Source organism: Malaya genurostris, chromosome 1 (genome assembly GCF_030247185.1).
Source record: "Malaya genurostris strain Urasoe2022 chromosome 1, Malgen_1.1, whole genome shotgun sequence".
Classification (NCBI taxonomy): Eukaryota; Metazoa; Arthropoda; class Insecta; order Diptera; family Culicidae; genus Malaya; species Malaya genurostris.
The window spans coordinates 118,957,049-118,976,306 of record NC_080570.1 but is presented as its reverse complement, the minus strand read 5'-3'; the positions used below and the strand labels follow the sequence as shown (position 1 = coordinate 118,976,306).

General features: G+C 37.4%; 1 protein-coding gene across 6 annotated transcripts in view; it reads left to right on the top strand.

Annotated features, from left to right (window-relative positions):
• The window catches only part of LOC131425593 (myosin heavy chain 95F), a 96,301-nt gene that overhangs the window by 45,210 nt on the left and 31,833 nt on the right, over nucleotides 1-19,258 (top strand). Inside the window, exon 1 of one of the 6 annotated variants that reach the window (XM_058587607.1) lies at nucleotides 5,929-6,042. The exons of the other annotated variants lie outside the window; for them this stretch is intronic. The gene's annotated coding sequence lies outside the window, so the exon portion shown is untranslated. Of the gene's footprint in view, nucleotides 1-5,928; nucleotides 6,043-19,258 lie in introns of those variants that run through there. 6 annotated transcript variants of the gene reach the window in all.

Genomic DNA, 19,258 nt, shown 5'->3' with positions numbered 1-19,258 from the left:
TTACGGAATAAACGTGGTATTAAAACAGTTTTGAAATTTTTGCTTTTCATTAATACAATAAAAAATCGGTCAGGAAAAAAACTTTCGCAAACATTAAAGCTAGAGGCATTTCGCGGGTTGTGGTATTTTTGAAACGCCCCCCGGTCGGTATTGTCCCACGTCAAAGCACCTGAACTTGGCGAAAAAGCATTAGGATAACAATGGGTCGAGATCGATTTTCTCGCACGAATTAACTTTTCGGGCATGTGTTCGAGTGGAGCGTGCCTAGTTTGAAATCAGTTCCGATTTCTTTTGTTATTGTTCTGAATAACAACGTCAATAAACTTATAAAACCGATACACTGAAGAAGGATGCAAATAGCATTCCGAAATACGTATCTGTATTATAACGTTTGATACACTTTCGGAAAAATAGTGACTGTGAAAATAGTGACTTTGCGAGAGTGTAATGACGTGATATAGTGGAATTTCAACGGTACAACAACAGCACTATTAGTGTTATTTTGATATTCACGGTCTAAAACCTGTCACGGGATTGAAAAAAATATGATTCAACAGTACAATAGAAAATTATATGGATTTGAGATCAGTAATGGATTTACTATCGACTATCACAGGGCTAAAACGAGCAAACCCGTTCGCACTGTCGTATTCGTCGATAGTGCCACGAAAGTAGTGCTATTTTAAACCGCCAGGCATGGGATAGGAACTGGCGAGCAGTACCTTATCTCAAACCCTAGGATTCAACCTTATGATTCAAAATTCCAACACGCGTTTATTCTTGCATTTAAAATGATTCCTCAATCTCATTTACAGAGCAGATGAAATTCTGTGCCCTAATGTAAACTGTTTAGTTGTTTTTTGCCAGCAGTTTGGAACAATGGAAAGCCCTACCAGAGCCCACTTGAAACGCCACGAACTCAACTCGGAGGCTGCCGTTTGGTTTTATACTCAACCTGAAAACCAGGGATTTTTTTTTTTGCCCAGGCTCCCGAAACGATCCGATGAGAGTGTTTTGCCTGTAACGGATTCCGGCTGGAGCAGTGCAAGTGGAAACATATGGTCGAGGCTCCGGTGCTTATTTATAGCGCCGGTAGAAGCAATCGGTATAGTGCCGAAAGAAGAAAAAGATGAAGTGAGACGTCAAAATGAATTGTACGCGGTATGTCGACGATCTGGAACGAGAAGTAGTACCCATAATATGGTGCTCGTGTGGCTGAGCACGTTGAACAGAGATCTATTGTAGCTAAAAAAATCCAATCCATTTCGAACGGTTAGAATTCTCAAAGTGAGTAGTTTCAACTCAACCAACACAGCTCGAACTATCGAGGAGACGACGGGGTACACTGGGCATGTATTTAGTCATCATGTCTGATAACTTATCATCCCTCCGGCCAGGCGTTGGTGGAGGCTCCGTTAGCGACTCAGTGCTGGTTTGTTGTTTTTTGTTTCGCTAAATTCGATTCTCGGTCACATAAAATGAGACCTTCACGAACGAATGATAAGATAGGTTTTGTTCCAGAATGTCTTGTTCGAATCGTGTCGGACGGATGCCCGCTGAATGACGTGGGTTGACGTTGATCGCTATCAACAGACAGGAACTGTACAAGATTTTGAACAAGTTTTGAGTCAATCGATGTTGTGATAAAAATAAAAGAACGGAATGAAATCAAAGTATTATTTACTACATAACTCAGTCCTCAGTTCTCACTTAAAAAATCATTTTAGAAGGTGACTAGCTTCAAACTCACGTGAGTAACAATCAAATCCATACAACTGATCATCCGCCTTGTACTACCGTATCGTTGTTTACACAAGTTTTACAACCAAAAGCGTTCACACTGTAAACACCCCCATCCTTCACAAACGGTGATGATGATTCGCTACCGGTCGTTTTGTGGGAAAATAGATTTTTTGTTTTCGTGTGCAACTACATATTCATTGTACCGAGCTACTTTTCTAGAGGGGAGAGGGGTTTGGGGCGGACGAAGAGAGCAGTTATTATACACCTACGCTATGTAACGAACGCAGCATCAGCGGGAACTGCTCCACGCAACGCAACGCAATGCAACGTAAGACCAGTTCGACCAGAGCAATAATTAGATAAGTTATGCACGCACGGATGAGCATGACAAAGATGTGATGATTGTTTGTAATTTGTATTATCACGGCTGCTGTTGTGTGCGGTAGTCAGGAATTCTGCTACTCATTTATGCAAGATCATTCGTTATCAAACTTTGCTAGTTTATGGTTGCGAATGAAACAAAAGTATTTCTGCTTACTCAAACATGATGTAACTTGTTGTTATTAAAATTGTTATTTTTCGTATACCGGCCTAGGCAACAATTTGAAGCCTATTTAGTTCTGTATATTCTTTAATGGTCGACACATGTCGTAGTAAAAATCGACAGAAACGGCTTATATAATTTTTTTAACATTATTATTATTTTGTTTTGAGCTCTTGATATCATCATTTAACGTTCAGTAGAACGTTCCAGACCTTTTAAAATATATAAATTTGAAGCATTTTTTCATTAATTTGAACAATTTTTTAGATACTTATAAACCATTGTGTTCAATTTCCATGTAGATCTAAAGTTTAAATCTAGAAGTGAGTGTCCAGTGTGTCTTCCCTGAAATTCAGAGCTCCGTTGTGAACATTCGACTTCATTATTTATTGAACGATTCGTTCATCGGCAACCTTTTGCCTTTCTCATATAGAAAGGTTATGCAATCAATGTGAAAACCGACTTTTGAACCGAGGCCCGGAGGGCCGAGTGTCATATACCATTCGACTCAGTTCGTCGAGTACGCAAAATGTCTGTGTGTGTGTGTGTGTGTGTGTGTATGTGTGTGTGTGTATGTGCGTATGTGTGTATGTAACGTTTTTTTTGCACTAACTTTTCTCGGAGATGGCTCAACCGATTTTCACAAACTTAGATTCAAATGAAAGGTCTTGTGGTCCCATACAAAATTCCTGAATTTTATTTGGATCCGACTTCCGGTTCCGGAATTATGGGGTAAAATGTGCAAAAATGGTGAAAATAAGTGCACTAACTTTTCTCAGAGATGGCTGAACCGATTTTCACAAACTTAGATTCAAATGAAAGGTCTTGAAGTCCCATAAACAATTCCTGAATATTATTTGGATCCGACTTCCGGTTCCGGAGTTATGGGGTAAAATGCGCAAAACAATTAAAATATGTGTTCTAACTTTTCTCATAGATGGCGCGACCGATTTTCACAAACTTAGGTTCAAATGAAAGGTCCTGTGGTCCCATACGTAATTCCTGAATTTCATGCGGATCCGACTTCCGGATCCGGAAATATAGGGTAAAATGGGTTAAAAATTGTATACCATCACTAAAACTGGGGAAAAACCTAAAAAAAATTCTAAATCGACCTCAAATCTTTTCCAATTGATAGTTTTTATCAGTAGACGGTCAAACAAATCGATTTCGGTTATTCTTTTAGGAATCTAAGAAAATTATTTTGAAGAACCATAGTATTATATATGACTAGCTGACCCATCGAGCTTCGTCTCGCCCAAAATTTTTTTATTCGAATTTATGTTTTTGGACAACAGAATTGTCAAACGACTAAGTGCTTCACGTATGTCTCCATTGTTTTTCTGATTACCTAACCTACAATTACGGGATGCGACACACTCGCTTTAGCTCAAAAAAAGGAGTATCACAAAATATAATGTGAAAATGTGAAATACTTTTATTAAAATTGAGCAAATGCACAGGTTGTCATCTCATCCTTTGAGTCAATTAACTGAACAGAGATCCTTCTCTCACGGCTTCGACGGAATGGATATAAGGTGCCACGTTTTCCGTTCCAGATGTGACTCTGTCCGGATACATGCGTTTTGACCATAATGTTGGATTGATAAACTTAACACAATGTTGCAGAGTTTCTTTTCTAGAGTTGTTCATTCGGTAGAGTAAGATATATTTACAATTTGTTTTTAGCCCAAGTAACCAAACGTTCGTAAAAAAGTATTTGGTTCAAGTAGCATACAAAACATTCCCAACAGTCCGTTTTTAATGAATTACTCAAACTTGAATGTTCACCCGACGCAACAGAACAAATATTGCAGAAGTTCCTTGTACAGCTTTAAAGCAGCGAGAAAGTTTTCTAGGAATATTTTCTGTACGTTCTAGTTGCTAAAAAGTACCACGCGTTCATTAAAGCTCTAATGAAGTCGATATTTTTCAGGTACTGTGGAACTTTTGGTTGCTTGGAGAGACGACGCTTACATTTTAATTTGATATTTATCTCACAAATTTTCACATTCTTCACAGAATATGAAACAAAAAATGGCAGTCTCAATCCATTATGGTAATCACCTTGAACATTGATCTAATTGCCACTTATTATGTGCGCTTAGTGTAATCTAAAACATTCGAAAGTAAAATGCAAGGAAGATCTCTTAGTTTGACCTTAGCGCTTCTAAAGCACAGTATTTTCATTGCTTAATTCAAAAATTTTCTGATTTCTGATTCATCTGATTTCATTATACTGGATATCAGAATTTTTCTTCTACCTGCAGCGGTCATACAGTCATATGCAATCTGTCATTAATTTATTTACCAAGCAATAATTTTGATACCCAATTAATCACATATGCATAAAAATTCTCCACAAAACATCTCGTTGCGCGCCAAAAGATTCTTTCAACGATCTAGTATTCCTTTCTTCGACGGCCAAACACTTATGCAACTCATTATGCGCCAAAAACACCTATCGATGATCTAGCATAGACGACTTTTTCAACGGAAAATTCCATTGTCCATACAAAATAATTTTATTGATTTTTCCCACTTTTCCGGCAAGTTTTTCTAATTTTTTTGATGTTCGAACCCGGTGGGGGTAAAAACTGATCAAACAAAAAAAGAATCATGTAAATCCGTCCATGCGTTCTTACGTGATGCGATTGCAAAGAATGATCTTTGCATTTTTATATATATACAGTCACGTACCCAGAGGGGGGGCCCAGGGGGCCCGGGCCCCTCCCGAAATCAAAAACAGATATATAATTATTTAGAAGGTCTTAGACAATAATGTAATACAATAACAGTTCCAGTGGAAAAGTTTAAAGTGTCTGTTAAAATGACCCGTAAAAGGCACACCGAGAATTAGCTACATAAGCAGTCTTCAGTAACATTATTTTTTTATCTTTGGGCCCCTCCCGAAACGAAATCCTGGGTACGGGCCTGTATATATATATATATATATAGATAGTATGATTGATATGAGAAAGGCATCATTACACCACTAGGTGGATTAAAACAGGTTTTTTTCCATTTTTTTTCACAATAACAAAAGTAGCTACACTCAAAATGCAATATCTCACAAACTAATAATCAGACAGCTGTCAAATTTATACACGTATCTTTTGAAGGTTGGTACTAACTGAAAATGGTATGGATTTAATTCTAGTGGCGCCCTCTCATATAAACGATACGAACTTTTCAGCCGATCTGTTATTAAAAATATAGCTAGCGAACTTAGATACTAACTCGAAAATCGATATATATATGCATTTAAACAGAAAAATAATCGTTGTTTGACTAGAAATATGAGAGAATGGATAACAAAAGCAGATGAACTGAAAAATTACCTTCATTTGAACTGCAGCAAAAAATATATACTGGTTTTGCCTTTCTCATATAGAAAGGTTATGCAATGACTGTGAAAACCGACTGTGTGTGTGTGTGTGTGTGTCTGTGTGTGTGTGTGTGTGTGTGTGTGTGTGTGTGTGTGTGTGTGTGTGTGTGTGTGTGTGTGTGTGTGTGTGTGTCTGTGTGTGTGTGTCTGTGTGTAACGTTATTTTGTTCGAACATTCGAACACCCGACTTCCGGTTCCGGAGTTATGAGGTAAAATGTGCAAAAAAAATGAAAATATGTTTTCTTGCTTTTCTCATAGATGGCGCGACCGATTTTCATAAACTCAGGTTCAAATGAAAGGTCCTGTGGTCCCATACGTAATTCCTAAATTTCATCCGGATTTGACTTCCGGATCCGGAAATATAAGGTAAAGTGTGTTAAAAATTGTATACCATCACTGAAAAATCACTGGGCGAAAAACCGTAAAAAGTTTTCTAAATCGACCTCAAATCTTCTCCAATTAATAGTTTTTATCAGTATACGGTCAAACAAACCGATTTCGGTTATTCTTTTTAGGAATCGAAGAAAATTATTTTCAAGAATACCGCAGTATTATATAGGATAGTATGATTGATATGAGAAAGGCATCATTACACCACTAGGTGGATTAAAACAGGTTTTTTCCTCACCTCTGTCTCATAAAAAGCTCATTTCCCTTGAGCAAAGTGAATTTTCCATCCACGATCATTTAAATACACTCAAATGTTTTTTTTATATGCAGAGGGTACGTGCTGCACAAAAATATCGGTGAAAAAATCGCAAACTGAAAATTTGCATTAGAAAAAAACGCAAAACTTAAAAAAAATATATCTTTGTCAAGGAGACGGATATAGCGTAATGGGTTAGTCAATGAGTTTCATGCAGTTCACCTGAGTTTGATTCCCAACCCCGCACATAGGGTCAGATAGTTTTTCTGGACCGAAGAGGCGAAGAACCTCTATAAGCGAAAAATCTTTGTCAAATGTCTTAAAAATTTGAAAAAAATCGACACCCTGAGATGTCTTAGAAATGCAACGTAAAGATCTGGTCCCAGAAACGAATTTTTCTCGAGATGACATCGGATCTTCACGATTCATGTATTCTAGTTCGATTCGAACATTCAATTCATGAAACATCCAATTATACCTAGAAGTAAGTTTCCCTAAATTTTGAGCTTCGTTGTTAACACAATGATTTCATTGTTTAGGCAATGAGTCGTTTTGAAAGCTACTCTTGAGTTTTGAATCGAGCGCAAAAGACCGCTTTTGTAAATCAATCGAATCAATCTGAATGAATTTTTGTCAGAAAATATCAGCCCAAATTTATGTCATTTTCTTAATTGAAAAAGTATGTTATAATGAGACGGTTTGATGCATTATGATACCACTAGGTGGATTAGAAAGAGGTTTTTCAGTTTGTACAATGAGCACATATTTCGTTACGATTTCGGCTCAACTTAAACCGCTAAGAAAATGCAATATCTTTGAGGTGTTACATAAATAGAGTAAACTTTGCGTGTGCTTAGCGGTTCAAGCACTACTGAGCCGAAGATGAAACGTGAAAAATTTTGAAAATTCGCTTAAAAACGCATAAGTTTGAAAATTCGCGAAAAAGTCGCATTAAACATGATTTGATTGTAGTGGCCGAGCGTTGTCGTGAAGAAAAATGCGAGCCTCATATTGTGGCGTTCTTACTTTTTGACCGTTTGATCTGTTTTTACTTTTCTCTATTGAAAGAATATAGATATGCTGAAAAAACTGGCTTTAGATCGAGGCACCGGAGACCCCTAGTGTTAAGTGCCATTCGGCTCAGTTTGACGAGATCGGAAAATGTCTGTGTGTATCTGTGTAAGTGCATCTTTAAAAGATATTTCTCCGATTTTATTTTCTCGGCGATGACTGAACCGATTGGACTGTGAATCAGGTCGAGAGATCAAACTGCTGTTACTTCCGGTTCCGAAGAAGTAATGGTATAAGTGACGTAACTGACCGCACTTATAATTTTATCTGCTCAACTTTCTCTGAGATTTCAACTAGCTTAGACTTGTTCGAGATCAATATTGAATTGTGGTTCAATTTCGAATATCATATGATCTCCGGTAAGGTAGATTTAATCGTAAAAGTTACGTAATTAGACAATTAATCAAATTCAGAGATCAAATAGTTGACACTTCCGGTTCCGGAGATATAATGATATAAGTGACGTAATCGACAAAACGCGTCTTTTTATCTGCCAATGGTCAAGTTCAAACGTATTTTTGGTGATATTTTGGATTTCGGAAACGTGAATGATTAAGCGAAACAAGCACTGAAGCACGTTTTTGTTAATTGTCCGAATCAATTTGAATGATTTCATATGTCATTTTGTTTTAAATGTCCGCATAATGCCTACTATATTGATTTTGATTGGTTGTTTTCGGCAATCATTAACTTGGAGAGGCGAAAGACATGAAATGAAAAGATGGATAGGAATTCTAGATTGAATCAATTATAAATATAGAATGGAAAAGCTAGCCTACGCAGACTCATATAAGCATGATCAGAAGAAAGAATTGAATTCTATTGTACCTTCTACTGGAATACTAAATTCGAGTCCCCAAGTATAGTCGTGTAACAAGTGTAGCTCTTCACTACACTATGCTACTGACACCGACAAAATAGAATTCAAATCTTCCCGTCGAAATCCGATCACGCGACTATTATTCTTCTACTACTAAAACCGCACACAAAAACGGATGCGTCCTGACCGACGACGAAACCTATGCCGAGGAAGGATTCAAGAGCGTTACCCAGACTGCAGTATTATACGGGATCGGTGGACCAGGATCTACATGCCACTGGCACCAAAATGGTTATGGAAAATGTGTTGGTCTGGCAAGCGATTTGTACATGTGGTACGAAATCGATTTCTTTTTTTCACGAAGGATACAATTAATGCCATGGTGCACGAAAAAGAATGATTGGAGGTCACGCAGAAAAAATAATTTTGAATTTAAACATATTGCGCTTGGAATTCAAAGATATTTTATGTTGACTCAGCGCATATTTTTATTTCTCATTGATTCAAATATAATTGATATTTACTTAAAAGTAAATAATTTTGTTTTATTACAGAAGTAAATGAAATGAGCAATAAATTCAAATATATGGTGCTAAGAATTCAAATATATTTTATTTGAATCTGGATCTAATTCCATTTCGCTTGGAATCAAATACAATTGTTTTTTGATTCAAAGTAAATAAATTTTGTTTCTTCAATCAGGAATTCGTGCGATTGTGTTTATATTCAATACTTTCATCAGCATTTATGAGATGGATGAAAAATACTAGTTTATATTATACTTTCATCAGCATTTATGAGATGGATGAAAAATACTACAATTCTCAACTAAATATTGAATGTTAAAAAAAACTGAGCAGAGGCAATTCGAGCCTTTTCAAAAACCGGGAATTTTCTATCTAGTAATCCGGGAAAACCGGAAAATTGAAATCGGAAATTCACCTGCCGCTGCCACCCTGCAATACAAAAGTAATCAACATTAGTTGTTATCTAAAAATATTTCATCCATCTCATAAATGCTGATGAGGTTAGCATTTTTAATATCGAAATAAATGTTGCTTTCGCAAATCATTCCGTTTATTTCCAATCGGTCCACGTATTGTATAGTATTGTTATCAAACGTGATGAGCTATTACTTCCACGAACACGGCCATTTTTCCGTTTGAATGATGTACCAAAATGCACTGCACAACCGGTTAAATTGAAGGAATTAACCGCGTCGTTATTCCTATTCAATTATATTTTTAGATCTTAGTACAATATGCAGAAATTTACCCTAAGCTACTTGGACTTGCTGGTCAATGACAGTCAATCAGGAATCAGAGCTAATTGGCTCAAGTGGCACGTTCTCCGTTATTTGGAGATTTGTGGTGATTTAGAGTCTTCTCAGTGCACATGAACTATACAGTGCACAGATTCAAGAAGGGTGGGAATTACTCAACTCAGCTTTGAGATTTGTTGTTCACGTTTGGCTCTGTGAGAACTTGTACACACCTTCAGCAGAGGCTTCAGTTATGCTCATGGTAGTTAAAAACAAATCACTGGGTTAGTTGCCATGTCCAAGTGGTTTTGTTGATAAAGTTATTGACAGATTTACTCGACGTGCAGAGCGACGAGTTTTTCTATTGTATCGATGATACGAAATAAGTTAAATCGAAAATTTCTTCCAAAAGTATATCGCTACTTCATTGGATTGAAAAACAGCGAATATCCATCTATTCCTCAATGTTTAGTTCTACCTAAAACGAACTGTTGTATTTAATATCATATCACAAAAGCAGTGCACAAGCCGTAAATTTTGTCACGAGACGCCACTGATCTTAGCAAAAGTAGTGTTAAATATCTCAAAATCAACTAAAAGCAATGCTTAATTTAATGGCAATATTTTAGAATCAATATTCTCTGGTATTTGATTCAAGGACGGAAATTTTTATTAATCACCCGTGAATTTGAAGCTAAGACTCAGAATATTTGATTCAGTTGAATTTAAGGGTATTTAATTCCAATATATCGTGTTACTTCATATATGTATTTGAAAAAAAAAATTGTTGGATAATAATTTTAAATTTTACTTTGTACTACGACATATTTGATTCAAATAGATTTAACATACTGTAACAAGCATTTGAATCAAATAAATTTAAGATTTGATTCAAAGAAATCTTTAAACTTGAATCCATATCTCAATATATTTATATCTAATATGCATTTCCACACTAAATTTAACGCAAAGAAAATTCTATTTGATTCAAATTTTAAATTAAAAATAAATTTACTTGATTCAAACAAATGTTTGAAGCTGACTTAAAGACTCAATATATTAGAACCTAATGTGTTCTATTTCTCTCTGCGTGTAGAGAATGCTGTCACTGTACAGAAAACATAATATTCCTTTTCTATTTTGGTTAAATTTGGCTTTCGCTCACTACATCAAGCCAGTTCTACAGTGGTTGGCAAGCAATAATGTACAGCTTGTGAAAATGAAGGAGGCGGTGTGAACGGCATTGGGCGATTGTCAAGCGGCACTTTCGAAAGGAGGAAGTTACAGTGTCTCAAATCATGCAGAAATTCCACCAGGAAAATGGAAAAAGTAACTGTGCAGAATTAAATGAAGAATGTCAAGCCCAAAGGACGAGCGTTTTATAGAAACTACGTTTTTTATTATTATAATCATTGAAAACTAACAAAGAAATCGAAAACCTCAAATCAAATAATTTTTCATACTTTTTTTCATACTTTTATTCGAAAATAAATATTGATAACTACTTTTCGATCAGTTCGTACTCTCATCTCATCAGACACAGTCCCAAATCGTTTACGGTCGAGACAACAGAAACAAAGACAATACAGTGTAGTGAACAATAGAGTGTACGAAATGGGCAAATACGATTTAACAAATCCTGAAACTTGGCCTACAAGGCCAAATTCAATTTGTATTGATTTCAAGCGCTGCAAAGTTAGGCCAGCAGCAACCGAAATTGAAATTTTGCTTAAGGAACGAATGCATCTAAACGTTAATGATGTAAGTGAGATTCAATTCAACAAGGCGTCTAACTGTGTGTACATTATGTTCAAACGTGAAAGAGATGCAATTGCATTCGCTTCGGTTAACAACGAGGTGCATAGTGTTGATCATGACAATTTTAAATATAAAATCCCTGTGTACATGGTGGACAATGCAATAGAAGTACGCGTGCATGACCTTCCCCCGCAGACCAGCGATGGGTTCGTTCGGGAAAACATGTCGCAGTACGGTGAAGTTCTTTCCATCGAAAGGGAAGTATGGCGGAATTTTTCCCCCGGTATCCGGAATGGCGTGCGAGTGGTACGTATGCAACTACGTAAAGCAATTCCATCTTACATCGTTTGTGGTCAAGGTGGAATACATCCGTGTGAAACGCTGATTACGTATGAAAATCAACTGGTTACATGTCAGTTTTGTGAACAACTTCACCATCTAACCAAACAGCAACTGCAACCAATGTACAACAAGGCGCTTCTACAGTAACTAGCAACGAGATCAAGACTGCGGATAACAAGAAAAACGAAAAGAAGACGTAAATCAACAATGTCACCGATGCGTCAATGGACGACGAGATGAGCCACGAACAAAGTGCCCCTCAATCCTCGCAGGAGGGAAATGGAAGCTCCTCTCCCCCTAGAAAAAGGGTGACAACGAGATCGAATACAAAAACAAATTTATTTAAAAAATCGGCTCAATCGGCCACGTAAAGCTTGTACGCAAATAGGCCTGAATAAAAATGTCTTTGAGATAAAAAAAAAAACTACTTTTCGATGAAATCTTTATTTTTCCTTCTAGTTATAGCTGTATTAACCTTATTATAGACAAACACTTCCTTTAAATTAATTTGTTTTTCTGCGATGACGTGAAAAACCATCTCCCCTTCTTCAATTAGCTTATTCAGGTCAGTGCGCAAAGGAAAGAAACAGCAAATATTATCGCTACACTCAATCGCCTGAGGAATGTCCATCTTTGGAAGTAAAAATTTCATTTTCGAACACTTGTGATTCACACTTGTTCGTATCAACTGATAACACTGATGTATTTGTGCTTTTGTTTTTCCTCCTATCGTCCAGGTGACACTTATCATCGGATCCAGCTGACCAACCAGTAAAACGTGGTCACTATCGATTCATGGCACAGTCCAAGAAAAATGAGCACCACCTCGTGTTTTATGTTTTCCAGTGAAACTCGAGGTCGGTAAGGTCTAGCTAGCAAATGACGTACGTGTTTTGCTGACTTGTGTGCGAGTTTCATGGAATGAAATCATCTATTCCTAGGCAACACTGCAGTAGGGTTTCTTTGGCTTTATTCTTAGAAGGATATTTTTAAAAGTGCATACCGAGGAAAATTATTCATGCGCGTGGAATCAGCAACCTCGGCTGTTGGTGGTAATGAGAGAAATTGAAATTTTCTGAACTCAATCAAATCTTCCGTCCAACTACCGAGCGAGCTATTGTTGGTACGATGAACGCCGTCCGGCAGAAAATCAATAACACTATTTGCCCGTCGGCGGCTGCAGGCACTCACTCGTACAACAATCAACAATCTCCTGGGGGTTTTCTTTCCAGCAGAACCTCACTTCAGCTAAAGTACGGCCCGAATATGGGATGGTAAATCATCCGTTGGAATGCTAGCTTAGCTCCAAAGCTGCGAACAGAAGAAGCCGGTAGAATAAATCGCAGAGGATCAATAACCTTTTCTTTTTTTTTTTGCTCTCTCTCTCTCTGCCTCTGGGGTTTGCATTTGCACTTGATATGCTGTGCCATTATCTAGCTTTCCGTCGAGTTCCGTTCTTCTGCTACCGGACACGGGGGGCTGTAGGACGCGAATAGAGCAGCCAAGTGGAGGCTAGTGGAACAAGTTAGCGGTTAGCATGCAATATGAAAGTCAACTTCTGTTTATGTCGATTGTTGAGAAGGTCCGAGGTTAGGTTGGCCGCCAGCCAATTACCATTAGTCACGGCTTTCAATCACTCAAATCGATAGTCACATGTTGTGGCATTACATAAATCGAACCATGCTTCGTGGATTTTCATTATCGCAAGTAGTTGGAAGCTTGAATCACGCAAAGTCGTAATCTACGTCCGTTGATTATTTTATTGTACATTAACGATATCAGCTTAAATTAGAAAATCGGCATAAAATTTTACTATGACGATGCATGTGATTAATCCGGTTGCAGAAAACGCAGCATAAACAAAGATAAAGAAAAAAAAACCATTTCAATCGAGAGAAAGAAGCCTTAGCGAACGGTCGAGATCCGAGATCGGGAACCAACGACCGAAGCAAAACGTACCGATGGTGATGGCGAAACTAGTAGCAACCCAACCGGTTTAGTTAGTTTTCCGCCTGGCAATTTCGCTAGTCGTAACCCAAGGAAAATGTGCCATCACTTGCACTCTTTAAGATGGACCGATAAAGTGAAAGTTTCTTTGAACGGGGTTTGGATTCGGAGTCAGTCAGCCAGTTTACGATGAAAGTATTTGGACTCAATCGTTTTTAATTCGACGGACTGCATCATTATCGACGATTAAATATTTATCGATGTGTGTATACTAGATGGAACGCCTTAGATAGTGTGTAATTCACACATGCTTGATCGCATTCCATTCTCCCGATAGAGGGAGCCCCCGAACCAAGGGCCCGTACGGTTGGGACTAGTACAAAAGTACTTAGGATAATAAATATTTATAAACAAACAATTAACCGAGGTAAACAGCGCAAATCATGCAATCGAGGAAACTGCCTGCCAGTCTCGACTGACGACTGCCGAAGCTTTTTGTTTCCAGTTTCGTGTACTATTCAGCATGAATAGTAATGGGTTTTCATCACTTCCACTAAGCGAAAAAAAAACTACTGCTCACCAAAGGAAACCTATGTAATCGGTTGGATTCACGCCATATACGGTTAACGTGATTAGTAACAATGCAATTATGTTGCTATCAGATCAAACTCCGAATGCCGGAGTTGGTGGAATCCCGAACAGTACTACGAATGTTCTTCCAAAAGAAGAAAAAAAAAACATAATTCACTTGGCTCTGTTTCGTCACCTAAGTGGATGGCTAAGTGAATTACAGCGTTCCAAAGGTTATGGCCGGCGTCTGTGGTTTCCATTTTTGTCTTTCGTTGCACATACGAGACGGATGTGAGCGACGAAGGAAAATTACAATTTAATTTATGCCCAAGGAAAACCGGCAACAAACCGTTCTGGTAATGTCAGCAAACTGTTGTTTCCCAAGTATTAACGATTAACCACCAACGTTAGCGTGGCAGTTTTGCTTGGAAACCTTACCAGAACATGGAGTGTTGAAAGTAGAATCAACCTGTTGATTTATCTTATGGAGTAATAGGCTATGGAAATTGACAAGCTAATAATTTGAGTGAAAAACTTGGTGCATTGTTGTGGAATTTCGGTTTTTAGTTGAAATAAACGGATGCCAAACGCGTTTCTGATTCCCCCGCTCCGGTCTCAAAAGGACTTCGAAATTTGATGCTAGTCAAAAGGATTTTATAAATAAGTTCTCGCTACTAACTCCGATCAGCTCACCAAATAGTACTTCGAAAATTAATTTCATGTCACCGATTTTGCAGATAATCGTATTATGATCATATTCCCACAAAAAAAAAATACTGCTGGTATAAGGAAGTGCGATTAACTCATTGCTATCCATTCGCTGGCGAGTAAAAACACGGCCTTCACCGCTGAAAATATGTGAGTTTCTGGAATTGGGAAAAGTCAGCATGCACTAGGCATTGCACGTGGCATTCACCACATTAAAAGCGGACTACTACAACTTTCGGACGTAGTAGATCTGTATTAGATAACATGGTTCCTAAGCCGTAGCTCAAAAGAAGCGGGTCATTCTGCCGAAAATCATTTGTCAAGTAGTTTCATAAAATACCATTTCACCTAAAGGGTAATTTTTCCGAAAGGGTAATTCCACCGAAATCCTAATTCCGTAACTGCAATGTAGTATTGAGATTCGAGTCTAGCTGTCTCTTAAGTAAGACCCGCTGTTTTACTGCCCAACGCGTCGGCTGATGATTTTGTTTTTAATGATTTTCAGACGAGTTACGTTCATTTTCATAGCAAAAAAAGTGCTGTTGTTTACGCTTCAGCTAAATGACACGCACTGATTCTGAAACTGCATGACAGTAGCTTTCCAACGCATATTGCTACAAAGTTTTGGAATCAATCTACGAACTTCACAAAATTCGAGTGTGTAAAATTTATTGAGATTCGTTGAAAAACAGCTGAGCTATGACAGCTTCCAAGTTACCGTTCCAACTTTTTTTGAGGCTTGGTATTTGGAGTGTTAAGTAAGACCCGCTGTTTTACTGCCCCCATAGCAAAAAAAGTGCTGTTGTTTACACGTTGTTTCATATTAAAGTACAATCCTTCCGGTTAATTGCTGTGTGGCACTGAGCGCCGTCTTGTTGGAACCAAATGGTGTCCAAGTCTTCCTCTTTGAGTAACGCGAAGAACCAATCGCTAATCATGGCGCGGTAGCGCTCGCCATTGACCGTGAAGGCGGCTCCTGCCTCATTTTCGAAGAAAAATGGCCCAATGATGCCGCCAGACCAAAATCCGCACCAAACCGTCACTCTCTGAGGATGCATCGGCTGCTTCATGATAACGTGCGGATTTTCCGTCCCCCAGATGCGACAATTTTGCTTATTAACATACCCGCCGAGATGAAAATGTGCCTCATCCGAGAAACTGATTTTTTGGCAACACATTCCGCAGCATTACCATGATTTTCAAAGTAAAACTGCACTATTTTCACGCGTTCCTCAAGCGTATACACAACCATTTTCGTTCAGCAGAAGGATAAAACTAAGTTTCTGTCAAATCAGAAGTGACATTAAGGTTACCAATGTCGAAATAACCGCTAGTTAAAAAAAAAGTTAGAAAATAATTGTCATTGTTCTCAGCAAGAGAACTATGATAAATAACAGGAAATTTGAAGCTAACATTTTCGTATTCAACACCGTTCATATTCTTCAAATTTACAATGATTAATCATTCTTTGTCGTATTGCTGAGGGAAATGTATGAACATCGAAGCACTAGCTCTGTTAAACTGAATTTCGTTCATTTTCCTTACGTTAAGTTGCATTTGCTTAAAGCAAAATTGCTTTCATCGAAGGTCTTATCACGTACCACGGAAGCCCAGTATTCATTATAAACGAAGATTTATTCACTATTAATGTAAATTTGATGTTCATTTTATGACAGATATAGCATGATTCGTGCCATTAGTCAAAAACCGAAAATACTCCTTAGTTTGATATGCTACTCTATTGTGAATTGGTTTAGGCATGAACAACTATTGTAAGGCATTACAATTTATTATCGCATAACTAAAGAAAGTTTTGTTGATGCCAAATATCGTAGAAATACACGAAACGTCCAGATCTGGTGTAATCTCAAAAACTTTTTTTTTAAATCGACTTTGGGACTGCGTAACTCCGGAAATTCACATAGAAGAAAACCCCAAAATCTAAGAAATTTTTTTATGCGAAATATCTTAGAAACCTCGAGATCTGGTGCAATCTAGAAAAAAGTTTACGGAAAATGATGTTTGATGTCGTTTCTAATTTTAAGATGGCGTTCTTCGGTTTATCGATATTGCTTGAAACCCCTTAGGATAAGGGTATTTACGGAAAGGATTTGATGATAGGATATTAATAAACCGGAAGTCGCCATCTTGCACACCGAAAAAAAAAATTACAGGTGACTTAACCCCTCAGACGATGTAATTCATAAAGACCTAATTTATCAAATGACGAAAATTTTCTTTTGTAATGGCTTAATGTTAGATTAGCTTGAATGTTACTGCATGTAACTTGCATTCTGCTAGCAGGTGCGACTGTATGAATTTAAATGCACCTTTTACTAGCCAAGCAGATGTGTGCTTTGTGGTTCAGTCGATTAACAGACGTACTTTGTGATCCAATGATTCTTGGTTCAAATCGCGTGGCGGTCGCAATCGGTATTCATTTTTTTTGGTTTCAATGAATTTCAAGTCATGGAATTTTATACGAAATATTAAATGTTCTTACACGTAAATTTGCGTGAACTGCAATGCTTTATTTATGTGCATTTAATAAGATGTAAAATCACAGGGTTTTTTCGAAGTGTGTGGATTTCAAAAAGACTCCAATTATCTTTTTCCAGCATCAACTCAATAAACCAGAAATGACAACAACCCCAAACATTGGTTTCCTGATCCTACTCATCAAGTCCATTCGGGAAATATGCATATGATTAGGTAATGGTAATCGTTCTAAAATGAGAACGGCTTGTGATACATTTAAAGCACCTTCGGTAAAGTTGTTTAGCATTGATTATTCTAAAATTTTGCTGAAGAAAGTATTGTTCTATCTCGTCCAGATTTCTGAATATTTTTTTTATTATGGCTCATTTAGGGTCACCCTAAAACCACTATAACAAAAAAAGCAGTTTATTGGATGCAACTAATCTTTCGAAGACACCAAATCTCCAATCCAAAGATGAAAGCGAAAACAATGTATTGTTCTGCAAATAGCATAAACTTTACGTCTGCTTAGCAGTTCAAATTGAACTGCCGAGTTTACATTAAGCAGTTCAATTTGGACTACTCTGCATAGAACTTTTTTTTATGAATTATAGACAGTTCTACCGAAGCACGATGTCTCGACCGTGGTAACAAAACTGCCCTTCCCATGAACTGTTCATATTGCGAATTATGTTGATACTGCTCTTATTATTAATTTTTTTTCCTAATATTCGGGTCACTACAGATTATCATTCATAAGGGCGGAGATAACGAGAACAAATTATGATAAATAATCAAGGGATTGTTTCTTAGTCGATTATTCTTATGTAAAATAAAATTAAAATCAGGGTTTTTGTTAGGAAATTATTGGCGCATCAAGTTTTTATCATTCTTTTGCAGTGCAAATTTTGGAACAGTTGCGCATATAAAAAAAATCGAATTTTTAAATAGATTTGGTTCCAATCAAATTCAGAAAAATAAATATTTTAGTTATTTTATGATCCGAAGTCAGAAAAGCTAAACAATATAGGACAAATATGTCTACGAACAAGCAAACCAAGAATCATCTGAAGACAAATCCATATCCCAGAACCTAAGGTTGAGGACAGGCCACTTGAGTCGATTTGTTGTGCATTTCAATGAACTCATATGCCTGGGTATTTGTACAGTTAACCTATTATCATCCAACTTGAAAAGGTTTACTCTTGTTCCCCTCGTTTTCCGCTTCTGTCAGTCCGTCAAGACTGCATGCAATCCGTGACCCGCGACACCTGGGACCCCTTCAAAAAATGGTGCTTTATTTTTTTTGTTCAAAGTTCCACTCCGATGAGCACCCACACTTTGCGGGGTTTTTTAAACTCCATTCGATAACACGACTGACGACCCTTCTGGCCGTAACTGTGGGACTGCGAAAAAAGCGAGTGAGTTGACCTGTCCGACGATGACAACCGCACAAAGCGTGTGCCGGTTGAGCATTTTCGATGGCGGCCGACAGACGGTTCATATTGCAATCAGTTCGGTTGGAACTGGCTGGAACGGCGTGATTACGTTGCATTTTTTTTCGTTATCTGCCATGAAGAAAAAGTCTTCAAAGTATTCGTCCTGTTAGTAGATATGATTAAAAAAAAGTCTACCTTCTGCAATCAACGATTCATTTTATTTATTTATTTTTTTTATTGCCTATTGCCACCATGCGTGCTCTGACCATCAATTTCCCTTTCACGATTAATATTACAGATCGTTCAACTCGTCCATGGGTGTATCTGATAAATGACAACGATTTTCACTATCGAACCTTTCAGTTGAATGTTAAGAATTTTTTCAATTGATTTTCACTAGATATTTTTAAATTATAATCTTTACGTAATGTCATGAAATATATTTTTTCATTCACTTAAAAATTTATTCTAAAATGTAAATAAACGACGTAAAATTTCAAAGTCCAACAAGGTTTCGAACGGTAGCCACCCTACGGACAACT